The sequence below is a fragment of the Leptidea sinapis genome, chromosome 42 (assembly GCF_905404315.1).
Source record: "Leptidea sinapis chromosome 42, ilLepSina1.1, whole genome shotgun sequence".
NCBI classification, from domain to species: Eukaryota; Metazoa; Arthropoda; class Insecta; order Lepidoptera; family Pieridae; genus Leptidea; species Leptidea sinapis.
The window spans coordinates 8161753-8178036 of NC_066306.1; the positions used below are offsets into that span (position 1 = coordinate 8161753).

The 16284-nt window shown below is 39.2% G+C and overlaps 1 long non-coding RNA gene across 1 annotated transcript; it reads left to right on the forward strand.

The window, feature by feature from the left end:
* Window positions 1-13128: 13128 nt before the first annotated feature.
* LOC126976932 (uncharacterized) lies at window positions 13129-14744 on the forward strand. Its single transcript, XR_007732035.1, has 3 exons — window positions 13129-13193; window positions 13937-14135; window positions 14595-14744. It is a non-coding gene; the product is annotated as an uncharacterized LOC126976932 (long non-coding RNA).
* Window positions 14745-16284: the final 1540 nt, after the last annotated feature.

The window sequence follows — 16284 nt, forward strand, 5'->3', positions numbered from 1 at the left end:
ATAAATTTGGTTTTATTGACGTTTAGAGTAAGGAGATTTTTGGTCAGCCACCTCATAACTGTGGTCAAGGCATACTCAGAGTTGAGGAATGTATCAGTCCAGTCCCTACCATGAACAATTAGAGCTGTGTCATCGGCATAAGCTATAATTTTGCAGTTGGGTAAGGATAACTGACACAGCTCATTCATGTATATAAGAAAAAGTGGGGGACCCAAGACACTGCCCTGGGGGACACCGAAAGTGAGAGTCTCCTGGTTGCTCTGTTAACTTTCAAGCTTTGTTATTTATTTACGACCTGTAAGATAACTCCTGAAGAGACTTGCCGTGTGCTGCCCCGGGGCGAAAAAAGAATAGGGTAGTCCCAGGTCCAAGGGTGTCGTAAGAGGCGACTACGGGCTTTTTGAAAGTGGGAGAGTCACGCTGCTGTCTTATGACGTCAGCACAATCGGGCCAGACTCGTCCGGGTTACTTACCACACTCGCACAGAATACCGGCGTGAAGTAGCGGCCTAGTGCCGCTATGTTTCGCATAAGTTAGTGTCGAGGACCGGAGGCCATTCCCCCCGTCCTTCCCCCCCCCCCCAACAAAATATGAGAGCGGTCCTAAAAAAGAGTGTTGTGTTTCCTTACGGAGACGCAGATATCTCGACCTAGCGATACGTCATATTTAACGTACCCCAGGTACAAAATTGAGCATAATTTCATGCCTCATGCCGGGGTATGTGTGTACGTTAGGGAGGATATCTGCTGTCGCCGTCTCGGCAATTTTGAGGGTAGGGGCCTGTCTACTCTCTGGCTCCGCGTAGATTTAGAGGACCGCGTCCGCATCTATGCGTGTGTCTACAGATCCCATAGTGGTAACGCAGAAACGGATCACCTCATGGGCTGCGTTCAAGCGGCATTTGATGACGTGCTTGCTCAGATCCCCTCCGCTGAAATCGTAGTCTTGGGTGATTTCAACGGGCACAATGCCGAATGGCTTGGATCACGTACCACAGACTACGCAGGGCGATCCGTGCATAATTTTGCATTGGCGTATGGTCTGTCCCAATTGGTTGAGTCGCCGACGCAGCTCCCGGATGTGAATAGCCACATGCCGTCCTTATTAGATCTTCTGCTGACTACACATCCCGATGGTTACCAGGTCTCTGTCGACGCCCCTCTCGGAACGTCCGACCATTGCCTGGTCAGGAGTTAAGTGCCTATCCGAAGCCAACGTCGCAGACCACCAGCGACCCGCCGCGTTTGGCACTACAAGTCAGCAGATTGGGATAGGATGCGTTCCTTTTTTGCATCCTACCCTTGGGGCAGGGTTTGTTTCCTTTCGGATGATCCTAGTGCCTGCGCCGTTGCAGTAGCCAATGTGATACTGCAGGGCATGGATATTTCTATACCAAGCTCTGTAGTACCGATCGGTGGCAGATCACAGCCCTGGTTCAATGCGTCAGTTAAAGCAGCATCTGACTGCAAAAAACAGGCGTATCGAACTTGGGTTGCGGCGCTGGGCTCAAAGGATCCGAACTGCAAAGTTCTGAAGAGGAAATATAACCGTACCTCCAGATTTTTTAAGCGGCAAATCGCCCGTGTGAAATCGAAGCACGTCGTCAAAATTAGCGAGCAGCTTTCCAGTTACCCGACCGGAACATGCAAGTTCTGGTCGTTGTCGAAAGCTGCTCTTGGTAACATCAACCAGCCGTCCATGCCGCCGTTGCACATGAGGAATGACACCCTGGCCCATACGGCAAAAGAGAAAGCCGATCTCCTGTGCACTCTTTTTGCCTCCAACTCGACTCTTGACGACAACGGAAAAACACCGCCGACCATCCCGCGGTGTCAGAGCTCCATGCCTGAAGTACAGTTCCGACAGAAAACTGTTAGGCGAGCTCTGTTTTCGTTGGACGTCAGGAAGTCGAGCGGACCGGATGGCATTTCTCCAATCGTGCTTAGAACGTGTTTCGCTGAGTTGACGCCGGTGCTAACGCGTTTATTCCGGCACTCTTATTCAAAAGGCGTAGTCCCTGATTCATGGAAGTCAGCCCTTGTCCATCCGATCCCAAAAAAAGGAGACAGTCCGGATCCGGCAAACTACAGGCCTATTGCTATTACCTCCCTACTCTCTAAAATTATGGAGAGCATAATTAACCGCCAGCTCTTGGTATACCTTCACCAGTTGATCAACGACCGGCAGTACGGCTTTCGCCATGGTCGGTCGACTGGCGATCTTCTGGTATACCTAACACATAGATGGGCGGCGGCTATTGAAAGCAAGGGGGAAGGCCTGGCAGTTGGTCTGGATATAGCGAAGGCCTTTGTTCGTGTATGGCACAAGGCGCTCCTCGCAAAACTTCCATCATTTGGGCTTCCCGAGAGCTTATGCAAGTGGACCTCCAGCTTCCTCACTGGGCGCAGCATACAGGTCGTTATCGACGGTTATTGCTCGAATCCCAAGCCCGTGAACGCTGGAGTGCCCCAAGGCTGTGTGCTATCTCCCACGCTGTTTCTTCTGCATATCAATGATATGTTGGACACCGCCAACATGCATTGCTATGCAGACGACAGCACTGGTGATGCCGTATACACGGGCCATGCAGGTCTCTCTCGGGAAAACGTCGACCAGTGCCGGGAGAAACTTGTGTCTTCTATCGAGTCCTCTCTCGAGAAGGTCGCGGAATGGGGTAAGTTGAACCTTTTCCAATTTAACCCCCAGAAGACTCAAGTTTGCGCGTTTACCACTAAAAAAACCCCATTTGCCGCTCTTCGAGAACACTTCCCTTAAAGCCTCGCCTAGTATCGGAATACTGGGTCTCGAAATCTCGAGCAATCGCCAATTCCGTGGCCATCTGGAGGGCAAAGCCAAACTGGCTTCAAAGAAACTGGGCGTCATAAATAGAGCACGGCAATACTTTAAGCCGGCCCACATTCTAGCGCTCTACAAAGCGCACGTCCGGCCTCACATGGAGTATTACTGTCATCTCTGGTCTGGCGCACCCTAGTATCAGCTCGATCCATTTGACCGCGTGCAACGCAGAGCAGCTCGAATTGTCGGGGACCCAGTACTCTGTGAACGGCTGGATCACTTGGCATTGCGTAGAGACGTCGCTTCATTGTGTGTCTTCTACCGCATTTATCACGGGGAGTGTTCCGAAGAGCTGTTCAACCTGATTCCTGCCGCCAAATTTCTTCTTCGCACGACACGCCACAAGTTACGATATCATCCCCACCATCTGGATATGTGGCGGTCCTCCACACTTTTCAAGGAGCTTTCTTTCTCGTACCACGAAGCTGTGGAATGAGCTTCCTTGTGCGGTGTTTCCGGGACGATACGACATGGGTACCTTCAAGAAAAGCGCGTACACCTTCCTTAAAGGCCGGCAACGCTCTTGTGATTCCTCTGGTGTTGCAGGAGAGTGTGGGCGGCGGTGATCACTTAACACCAGGTGACCCGTACGCTCGTTTGTCCTCCTATTCCATAAAAAAAAAAAAAGAGACTGTGGGCCGTTCCACGAATACCATGGTGTTCTAGCTTTGAGAGAAGAATGGGAATGGAAACAGTGTCGAAGGCTTTGGATAGGTCTAAAAATATGCCTAGTGTTTTGTATTTATGTTCCCAGTGGTTAATAACCGTATTAGAAAGTTCCAGTACAGCATCTTCGGTGGATTTTCCACTTCTAAATCCATACTGATTATTAGAAAGAAGTTGAAATTTATTTAGGTATTTGGTTAGTCTATGGTTTATCACTTTTTCGAATATCTTTGAGAGGGTACTCAACACTGAAATGGGTCTGTAATTAGAGACTTTGTCCTTGTTTCCCGACTTATAGATAGGGTGGATAACTGCAGTTTTGAAAACATCAGGAAAAATTCCTATTGAAAAAGACAGGTTAAAGATGAAAACGAGAATAGGAATAAGAGTGTGCCGAGTCGCCTTCACAATTTCGGGGGATATACCGTCAAATCCAACTGCACAATTTTCTTTAAGGTTAAGGATGATGTTTTCCAGCTCAGCACTATCCACGCTGTGAAGAGCCATTGATTGAGGTGCGGATGTCGTGGATGTGCCTAGTATCTCAAATTCAGAACGATTCTCGGAGATATATTTATAAAGAACAGACTGTTTGATATTAGCCACCAAAAGTCCACCCACATTCGCAAAGTAAGTGTTGATATTATTTACAGCCTGCGACGGTTCAGCACTAGAGTTTAGAAGGTCAGAGGCCGTATCTCTGCTTTTGCTTAAGCTTGCTACACGTTTGATGAGTTTCCATGTAGCTTTTGGACTGTTTCTAGCCTGTTCGAATTCGGAACTTTCATATTGACGCTTCACTTTTTTTAGGAAATTGTTACAGAAGGTTCGATAGCGACAGAAGATTAGTTTGCGTGTCTCATCTTCAGGGTTTTTTATAAAGTTTCGGTGCAACTTATCCCTGTGATGTATGCACCTCAGCAGGCCAGGAGTAATCCATGGCTTAATGATGCGCTTTCTACTGGGAATTTGAGAAATATGTGAGTGCGAATTGATGACTGAGGACATGATGGAAACAAGAGATTCGGCAGCCTCATTCGGGTTATGACACTGAAAGATTGAGGAAAAATCTGTGCTGTCAATTTGTTCCACAATCTGAGGCAAATAAATTTTTACTTTGGTGGAGTGGGGGGTTTTGGTTATTACATTGACGTTGCAAAAGGTTTAAAATAGGAGTATGGTCAGTGATGGGAGAATCAATTATAAGAGTAGTAGCAGAGCTTTGAGTCCGGAGTATCACATGGTCAATGCAGTTTGAGAGTCTAGTAGGTAGAGTGTACGCTGGTAACATAGCATGTGAAGCTGTAAGATTGAGGTATTCATCAGCATTTGGGTCGGTGTTCCCAGGAGTAATGTTTAGATTAATGTCACCAATGATGGCTACGGTTTTAAATTGAGTTAAGCTACTGAGTAAACTGTCCAGGCTGCGAAGAAAATTAGTCAAATCTCTATAAGAAGGAGTTCGATAAATTGCGATGAAGGCAGCTTTATTTGAGAATTTAAGAAGAAGAGCATTTGCCTCATTTAATAAAGAGATTTCGACAGTGGTATCAGAGAAATCTCTTAGATAGACAACCACGCCCTCATTTTGTGTTTTATACGACGAAATGTGCGAGGAGTAGCCAGTTAGTAAGGGATTATTTGGGCATTTACTCAGCCAGCACTCAGTCAAAATAATAATGTCCGGCATGTATGTTAATCTACTCAAAAATACCACTAGTTTATCAAAATTGCTCATAAGGCTACGAATATTAGTGTGTAGTATTTCAATATCATGGAGAGAACAATTAAAATACTTATCACTTGCTTCTGGGGAACAAGTATAGCAATTTGAGACGGCTATTTGCTCAACTTCATTTGTGATCATAGTCAGATCATTCATCAGAAAGAGAAGGCAACGTGCCTATTCATATAATATGCCCTATATTGCGTTAATTAACTGATCTAATTAACTGAATCACACATACAAATACAAATACAAAAATACAAAATCATTTATTTCGCACTTTAGATAATAATTGATAATTATAATAATAATAATTCTCCACAGTAGAAGAATAATTCATTCTTTATTTTGATTTCAATTGATTTGGATATAAAGATTGTGATCAAATTTATAACATCCCAAGTCTTTTTAAAGACAAAAGGCAAGGAGTCATCTATGGTATATGGTAAATATGGTATAGACCTCTTACTACGGGGTAAAGTTACAGTGCAAGAAATTTTAACAATAATTTTATAAGCAAGTGTGCTTGTATTCTAGCAGACTTATCACACACTGCTGATATTATAATATCTATATAAAAGTTAAGCTAAATATGCAATCAACAAAAAAAATACATAAATTCATCCAATTTATGTAGATTTTGATTTAAATAATCACGTATTTTCTAAAATCAAATATATAATTGTTTTATAAATACCACAACGAATTTAAATATTATTTGTGTTTCTTTTGATTTAGAAATATACTTAAATGCAGTTAAATATATCCTTATCAATTAATTAAATATCTTCATTATTCTAGTGTTTTTGTATTCAACGTAATTTTTCTTTCAGGAACGATAATTTCACAGTCTAGTGATTATGTCTTATTATAAATATTATATACAATATGCATATAATATTATATTAGAATTATATAACTCACAATAATATAATATGTTTATATAATTTCTGTTATTGACAAAATGACTGAAAGGGATATTTTGTACTTCTCACCCACGTATCGAGACAGCAAAGATTTTGATCCAGCCATTTTTTAACTATCCTGTATTTGACGATAAGCTAAGCTTCTGGTCTTATATGAAACATGAAAGAGTCGTAGTCTTAATTTCTCTCGATTAAATTTTTTCCTTATAGAATTTTGTTGATTCTGTCTTAACAATAATAAACAACATTATCACCTTTTTTAGTTTTAACAGCACGTCCTACGAGTGGGCTCCTTTGCACAGGATGCCGGCTAGATTATGGGTACCACAATGATGCCTATTTCTGACGTGAAGCAGTTATGTGTAAGCATAACTGTGTTTCGGTCTGAAGGGCGCCGTAAAAGGAATAATTTCAAATGTTAATTTTATACTTAAGAAGAGGAAAACATAATGTATAAAATATGATTAATGTATTGTAAAATTCATCAAAAGATTCGTCAAATTTTTGAGCATCATACACGTCTATCCAGTTAAGATTTTTTATACAGTCCTTAAATTTGTTTATGTTTTGATTACATAAATCTTATTTGAAAATAAACTTATACGACGGTGTTGAATTATTTATTTTCGTCGGTACTATTAAGAATTGTGCTGTGTTCCGACAGGCCTAACTGACGAATCTTCCCTGTGGCATTTTCTATATTACTAACAAAGAGGTGAATACAGGATTTTTTCCGAGTAGGTTCATTAATATGATTAAAAAAATTATAATTTCGCAATAAATTAGTAAACTCTAGATTCGTTTTAATATCATCACCAACAATCACAATATTACTGGTCTCCCAATATCTTAATTTGTGTAAAAGTAAATTAAGCTTATTCAAAAATTCAGCAACGTTCGAATTCGGCGTCCGGTATAGACATATCACAATCAATTTGTGCTTTGGTATTCTTAAACCACAACATTGGAAAGAATATTCTGCACAGAGCTCATCCATGACATCAAATTTAACAGCCTCCATATCGTCTCTGGCTAGAATGCAGACACCACCACGTTTTTCCTTAGGTCTACAAAAAGCTGATATCATTGTATATCCATTCAATTTAATATTAGATCTGTTTTCTGCATTCAAGAATGTTTCTGATAGACATATAACATCTACTACTTTTCCATTTTCAAAATCCTTTTTACTTAAAACGCTCGCTATATTCTGATATATTAAGATAAAATCTTGACTCGAAGAAACGAATCACTTTTGAGTTCATTATTTTGTTCTTTACTTTTTAGCTTGAAATAATATGGTATAGTACCTTTTATTATTTTACTATTGGTGATAGTTTTGGCAGACTGCGATATTTGGGCTTGATGTTGAATGTCTTTCGCACCACGTCCCATGATAATTTTACTACCGGGTACTAAATATTTTTGCCTATAATACATTGAGTCCATAAGCTCATTTATTCTATACAAAAATCTTAAATGAAGTGTTTCTTGCCAGGGTACGAAAGTCAAGATTGTACAATTTTTATAATTTTTACAAGTCAGTTCCAATAAATTATTCAGTTTTCTTTCATTGATGTGGTAATTTTGCAGTACACTGGTTACAATAACTGTTGCTTTACTATGACGCTTTAATAAAAAACCAAGTTCCATTATAATTTTGTAAGGATTACTATCCTGTTCGCCTAAACACAAAATGATTATCATTATGATTAAATTCAGTATAGTTAAAGGTAGTCCATTTATCGAGGTAGGCTATAGGCTGTGTTTTTTTTTCAAAATTAGGGATCCGTAATAAAATTGCTATTTTGTAACACAAGGTGTAAAATCGAAAACCTATTTTTGCGTGCGCTTCAAAAACCATTGACAATAGAACAAAATTATGTACAGGCTATAATATAGGCAATATTTTATTACTTATAAAACTATCGCGTGAATTATACTTTATATGGCAAAACGTTTACCGGGTCAGCTAGTTTACCTTTATATTTTAACAAATACGTAAAATATATATATATATAAATCATCATTATTTTTTTTCTATGATTCCCGCTTTGTACTTGTTTGCTTAAATCTTACGTAATGTGAGCCCGAGAGACACGAATACAGTACCTTCTTTGACAGTGGTTACGGGCGTACTGCTGGCATGAGCGAGCATGCAACCAAGGCGTCGCGTTTGGTTAAAAATATATTAAAATAATTATTTATATTATATTAATTATATTATATTATATTTATATTAATTATTAATTATAAAAATTAAAAATTAATATAAAATAATTCACAAAGCGTATTGATAAAACCCACAAGGAAAATTTATAAATACTAATAAAGTATCGAATAAAATAAGTTTTATGTTTATATATCATAGTTTTATGATAATATAAAACAATTCAAATAAATTTTTGTAATTTGTAGAAGTATTTTAAATAGATTTTCACAAAATGTTACTTTTTAGGACTATAGCGCCTTAAATATATCCTTATATTTTTTCAAGCAAGAGAACACTTCTGATTTCTCCCTATCCAATTTAAAATATATTATTTTGGCTTATTATCCAAAGCATCACAATCAAATTTACTCTGCTCAATAAAAGTAGATTGTTATACCAATATCTTCCCCGAGGTTTATACCCTTGTGTCTTTGTGTTAAGTTTTTAGAATACACCTTCGATGGTTGTTTGACAGTAACAAGAAGTCTCAAAAGTCTGTCAGGTTGTTTTGCGTGAAAAACCCGATTTTGTTTATTGTACAAGTAGAAATCAAACAGGATTATCAAAATACACAATTTCTCTCCAAAAAAATTCTGCCTCGGTCCTTCTATCAAACTACGCAACAAAAAAATAATAATTACAAGGCAAAAATGAACAAAAACATTTTTTTATTTTACTACGTTTCATAACGATTCAAATATTAAAAGTGTTATGTAAAGCACGTATACAGAACTTTACAGATATTATATTTTAAACACATGCTTCGTTATCACACCAGAGCATTCAGAAGTACCCCGGTACAAATGCGCTGATTATGGCCGCCTTGGTTGAGTGGATATAGAAACAGGGAGGAAATGGATAGAAGGGGCTGTGAGAGTTCAAAGGACTGACGTCAAAGTTCATATTGATACCTGTTTCAAAGAGCACTAATTGTGTTCCAAAAGAAAACAACTCGAGTTTTAGACTCATGAAGAAATATTGGAAGCAACAACTAAACTACATTCACTAAATGTTGTGTTAATGGTGGGTTATCGTTTATCGAACAATAATTTCTCATATTCATCTCATCTCTTCGCATCCAACTCGACTCTGGATGACCAAGGTGCACAACCACCGCATATTCCGCGGTGCGAGTCATACATGCCGGAGGTAAAAATCCGGCATGGCGCCGTGCTTAAGGCGCTCACCATGGACATTTACAAATCGAGCGGGCCTGATGGCATTCCCCTGATAGTGCTGCGGACATGTGCTCCGAATCTGGCACCAGTCCTTACCCGTCTTTTCCGACTCTTCTACTCATCAGGCGTAGTCCCGAAATTATGGAAGGCGGCTTTAGTGCACCCGATCCCTAAGAAAGGTGAACGCACGAATCCGTCCAACTACCGCCTCATTGCTATTACCTTCATTTTCTCCAAAGTAATGGAGTCGATCATCAACCGCCAGCTCTTGGGATACATAGAGGATCACCAGCTGATCAGTGACTGCCAGTGTGGTTTCCGTCAGGGTCGCTCAGTTGGTGATCTTCTTGCATACCTCACCCATAAATGGGCGCAAGCGGTTGGGTCGAATTCGAATTATTCGAATCGAATATTCACTCGGCTGGGTGACTGTTCTTTGTTTCCATCGCGAGATCCTACTAGACTTCAAGTACCCCACATTAAAACCAACTGTCATGCTATGTGTGTAAAAATATTTAATAAATTACCAAAAGAAATAAGAGAGGTGACAGTGCTAAATAGAATTAAATTTAAATTATTAACACTATTAAAAAATATTGTTTTTACTCAATAAACGAATATTATCAAGTGAAGTGGTAACTGGCACCAATACTATTTTTACCAATTTTATTATATTTTGTTGTGATTATTTTTACTACATTATCTCTGTAGGGTCTTTTAAAAGGCTTAACGTTGGTCAAATTAAATGTAGCAGTAATTACTGATTGTGTTTGGTTTATAATATTGTGAAGCGAAACCACAAAAATATTTGCATGTCTGTCAAGACGAAACATGTGCCTGCTCTGACGAGAACCGGAACAAACTTGTGTCTGAAATCGAGACTATGCTTTGCAAAGTCCCGGAGTGGGACCGACAAAATTTAGTCCAATTCAACCCCAAGAACACAAAAGTTTGTTCGTTCACCACTAAGAAGGCTCCCTTTGTGGTGGGGATACCACGATTCGAGATCACCCCTCTAACTGCCACAGCCTGTATTGGCATACTTGGCGTCGATATATCGAGCGACGTTCAGTTCCGTGGTCACTTGGAAGAGAAGGCTAAACTGGCCTCTAAAAATCTTGGTGTACTCACTAAGGCGAGACAGTACTTCATTATAAGCCACCACCTGCAACTTTAGAAGGCGCAAATTCAGCTTCATATGGAGTACTGTGTCACCTCTGGGCGGGTGCTACCCCGTACAAGCTATTCCACTTGACCGCATACATCGAAGAGCGTCTCGAATCATCGACGAACAAGTCATCTCCGATCGGCTTGATTTTTTGGCATTGCGAGCTGTGGGTTCTCTTTGCATTTTCTACCGCATTTATCAGGGGGAGTGCTCAGTGGAGCTGATCGGGTTGATTCCAGCGGCCGAATACGACCACCGGACATTACGTGCAAAGTACCACCCGCATCACATTGACGTCTGATATTCCACAACCGCGCGTTTTGCTGGAAATTTCTTGCCTCGCACAGCTACTTTGTGGAATCAATCACCGGCTGCTGTTTTTCCGAATAGATAAGACTTAGGGCCTTCAAGAAAAAGGCAATCCCACCTTAAAGGCAGGCAACGTATTTCTTGACACACCTTATTGCGGATGTCCATTGGCGATTTCCTCACCTATCCCCATCCCGAGAGCCTCTTGCCCGTTAGCCCCTTCTTATATAAAAAAATAACAGCTTTAGATATAGGATAGTTTTCCCTCAATAATTATATTATTTGAGGTTAATAATAAAGACAATCCATCCAATCTCTAAAGTCAGACCAAGCAATAGTCAGTTATAAATTTCAAATAACGTGACGCGTGTTAATTTTTAATATAAAACGAGATTTTAATTATTCTCCTTCATTCAAGATACTTTGTCCAGCAGTGGACGTCGTCCGGCTGATGATGATGATGATTCAAGATACTGAATTTGCTTAAAATATTTACTTACCATTTTTTATAAGAACAGTAACTCAATAAATGGTAAGCAATTACCTGAATGACGAGAAAAAATAGATCGAGCCTCAAAAAAAAATAAACAAAAAATTGAATGATTAATTTAATAATAATAATAATAATAATAATAATAAACTTTTATTTCAGGCCATTAGACCCATAACTGTGTTAGTATGACAAATAACTTAAAACTATGTTAGTAGGTACTTATTTCTAGCTTAACAACTAATTCTATAACTAAAAACTATAACTAAAAAACCCGAGGGAGCCTCTTGGCGCCTATGTGCGCACCCCCCCAGCACCTCCAGAGAGGACTATCTAGTTTCCTGGCCAATGCGCTGAGAAGAGTGTTGGTACTACTCATTAGCCTGCGCATCATGGACGCGGCACGCTTGCGCATGATCGCGTAGAAATCATCCACGCGAGCATCCGCAAACATTGCCGACGCACTGCAGTGTCGAGGCTTCCTCAACACCGCTCTCAGCACATTGTTATATTGAACACGCAAGGCACCATAGGTCCGCTGCCTGTAGTCCATCCACAGACTGCACGTGTAAAATGACTGGCAGTAAGCCCTGAATAAGGTCAGCTTTACTTGCCCAGTACAGCGCGCAAATCTGCGGGCTAACATATTGCCTCGGACCGACAGAGCCCGGCGCTCTCGTTCCATGTCACTATCATCCCTCAGGCTGTCGGTTACTACATGACCGAGATACTTGAACTCAGTCACTTGCTTCAGGGGATTACCACATAATTGTATCTTTGGTTTAAAGCTGGATAGTTTGTTCTTTCCCCTGAAAATAAGGAACTCGCTTTTTTTGGCGTTGTAACTGAGTCCATTCATCCCGGCATACTCCTCACAGAGTTGCAGCAACCTTTTAAGACCCCCAACTGAGGGGCTCAGTAGAACCATGTCGTCGGCGTAGCTAAGGTTATTCATGCGTATGCCATCTATTGAACACCCGACACCAGCTCCACCGAGCCCCTCAATCAGCTGGTTCACATACAAATTAAACAGCCCAGGGGACGTCAGCCCTCCCTGTCTCACTCCACACTCCATTTTATATGGGTCACTAAGTTCATTACCCCACCTAACCACATTAGTTTGGTTACCATACCAGTATTTAAACAATGAAATCAGTTCGGGTCTCAAAGCTGATTCCTTTTCGAGCTTATGCCACAAGACGTCGTAAGCTACTAGGTCAAAAGCTTTGGATAGATCCAAAAAACAGGCATAAACAGGAGTTTTCCTGTCGGTATAGTACCGCACAGTTTGCTTGAGGCACAGGATTGCGCTTTCCGTAGAGAGTTCAGGCTGAAAGCCGAACTGAGCGTCGTGTATTTTAATTGATTTACTTAGCTGTGCATCCATCAAACTGTCCAGCACCTTAGCCACTATCGTCGCCAGCGATATCGGCCTGTAGTTGGATCCATCCGCCGCATCACCTGTTCTGTTTTAATAAGTTAATAATGATAAGTATTACAAATAAATATTCATATAATATAATTAAATTATATTATATATACAATGCGTATAACTAAAATTATACAATAATTAGAATTTGAATATAAATAAATGAAATATAAATCTATGAGCTCAGAAATAGTTGAACCTCTGTGAGTAAGCTGGCGGAGTTTGTAAAGTTGGTATGTGCTACTGAATTTTCCTGTTTTAAATTCAAATATATTTGTATTTCTGTAAGAGGAACTACTTATGGCCGTTCCCAATATTCAGTCTATCGACTGAGACGGGTGACGTGACTGTTTGTCATCACTGCCGCCCACCCACAACACCAGAGATATCAGAAAATGTTTAGACTCACTCACCAGTGTAGGCTACACAGGCTAGGCAGGCTCCTTTGTACAGGATGCCGGCTAGATTATGGGTACCACAATGGCGCCTAATTCTGCCGTGAACAGTAATATGTAAACATTATTGTGTTTCGGTCTGAAGGGCGCAATTGTAGTGCCGCTCAGAATTGTTGAGTTGTTTCAAGAATCCTGAGTGGCATTGCATTGTAATGGGCAGGGCGTATCGATTACCATCAGCAGAACGTTCTACTCGTCTCGTGCCTTATTTTCATAAAAAAAAGACATTCAAAAATACCCTCCTGTCACACTGTTCTTTTAATGGTAGGGACAAATCTGTGTCGTATCGACTTTAAATACCATACTTTCACGCTACGCACAGTGTAGCTGGTACTTTAACGACAGGAACAAGGTACCTTAAACAGTGCGTTTAGTTCACACTGCAACAAACTTGAAATGTAATATTAATCTGTTCCGGATATTTTTCGTAATACGTGCTAAGTGAGCGTAGTACTTCCCATTGACATAGATTCTATGTCTACTAAAACATACTAATATTATTATTTTTTTAATCGTTTCAGATATAATTAAAAATGAATATATATTTCTGTTTGCTGGTTTTACTGCCGATCACAATTGCACAGCCAGTCGATTATTATGATACCGGTAATAACAATATAGATATTGATATCCTGGCAGCTAATCGAGATTTTATGACAATAACATTGAACTGTTTGGTTGACAAAGGAACTTGTGACCCACAGATGCAACTTTACAAAGGTAATAATTTTATTATATACTACTGCGTAAGTGAGTCGTTTAATCGTACGTTTGGCATCTTACGGTGGTTCCCAATATACTATCAACAAATAAAGATAAATTACTACCTTCTACTGTCAGTAATTAGCTGTCAATAATCTGAAGCTGTCCCAATATACCCGATAAGTCATTCCTATCGCCTTATATTGGGACGCCTGAATTGCAATTTCCATGCAAACTTCTATCGCTGGTAAGCTATACGTCATCCCACTGACAGACAGCGTATTCTAGATATTGGGATAGAAAAGTCCACGATAGTTACGATTTTTAACTCAAGTAAGAGAAAGACTGAATATTGGAAACGGCCGTAAACAACTTAATTATTTTGACACAATACTATTATGTATATTATAATTATAGATACTAACACACAAAATTCCTCAATGTATCAGCTATTAATAATTATTGCTCTTATTCCAGATAATATGAAAGATTCGATTGACACCCTCTGTACAAGATGTACTGATGTTCATAAACATTTATGGAACCGTTTCTTAGCAATTGTACCAATAGACTATACAACTCAGTACTCTGAATTTCAAAAAGTTTACGATCCAACGGGCACGAAATTAGATGAACTTAAGAAAGTTGTAAAGGATTATTGAATAACATTTTAATGAAACGAAAGCAACGGACTCCCAAAATAGCGAAAATAAAAGTGACTGGTGTAAAATAAAAATGTTAAGTAGCGAAAATCCGTGTGATTTGAAATATATTTTTGGGTTAATTATATAAATAAAAGTTTTCTGTGAACTTTGATGTCATTGAGTTTTTTTTCTATAATGTTATGTTGGTCTCTAATTAAAACCTTTGTCAAGGTATTGTTTGTAAGACGCAGAAGAAAGGGCTGTTATTTTCTTACTGGCGTTCCCAATATTAAGTCTATCTCTTACTTGAGATAAAAATCGTAACTATCGTTGACTTTTCTGTCCCTATAAACTTATCGACGGTAACTCACCTTATCCGTACACGCTGTCTGTCAATGGGACGACGTATAGCTTACCAGCGACAGAAGTTTGTATGGTAATTACAATCCACGCGTACCAATATAAGGTGATAAGAATGACTTATCGGGTATATTGGGACAGCTTCAGATTATTGACAGCTAATTACTGACAGGAGAAGGTAGTAATTTATCTCTATCTGTAGATAGTATATTGGGAACGGCCGTTAGTGTAATCCAGAAACAGTTAGTTATTTTTGTGTAATTTATTTTATGCCTATAAACTAAAATTAGATACTTTTATAAGTGCATTGTTCGGATAAACTTAGAAAGGGTGGACCCATTATATTTTATTTTAGCTTGAATATTTTGTTAAAATTACCGGTAATTAGCACTTCATTTTTTAGAAGATTATTAGTTTGCTGGTATATTTCAGAGATTTATTCATTCATTAGCCTGAGAGCCTTAAGTTATAGTAACATTTACCACATAAACGTTTTTTATGGTTCTTGTGAATTTTGTAATACATTTGTTGAGTACATTATCTGGGTTTGTGTTGTAAAGGCATACACGTTGCCAAACAAAATATTAACTCGAGTTAACCGATTAATAGACATAGTTCAAGTTTATGTTTGTTCCTTGGGTTCACATTTTGATTATTATTATTATAATCAATTCGTTAATGTGCCTGTTTAAATACATTGCATTATCCAGAATATATTAAGTGGCAATAGTTGAATTATTTATTTCTTTAAATTTATCCTTATTATTCCTAAGCCTAGGAAGCCTTCAAAATAGTATGTCACATCACTAATTGAAAGTAAAAACTACCACCAATTCCAAAATGAATGTCTAAGACCTGAGAAGAACGGGCGTTACACACATTGCGGGCTTTTTTTATCGAAAAAATATGTTTACAAAGTAATATGGGCGGTCGCTCTACTCCCATTCTGTGGTATCATTAAGAATTTTATTTATGTTATAGCCTATACACCTTTACCAGCGAAACGTTTTTTAACAATTCTTTTGAATAACGTAATACTTTTGTTTTGATCATTTTCTGGTATCCAGTTGTAAAAGTACATACAAAGCCCCACAAAAGACTTACTAACTCGACTTAGCCGGCTAGTAGGCATTATAAGCTTATGTCTGTTCCTGGTGTTAACA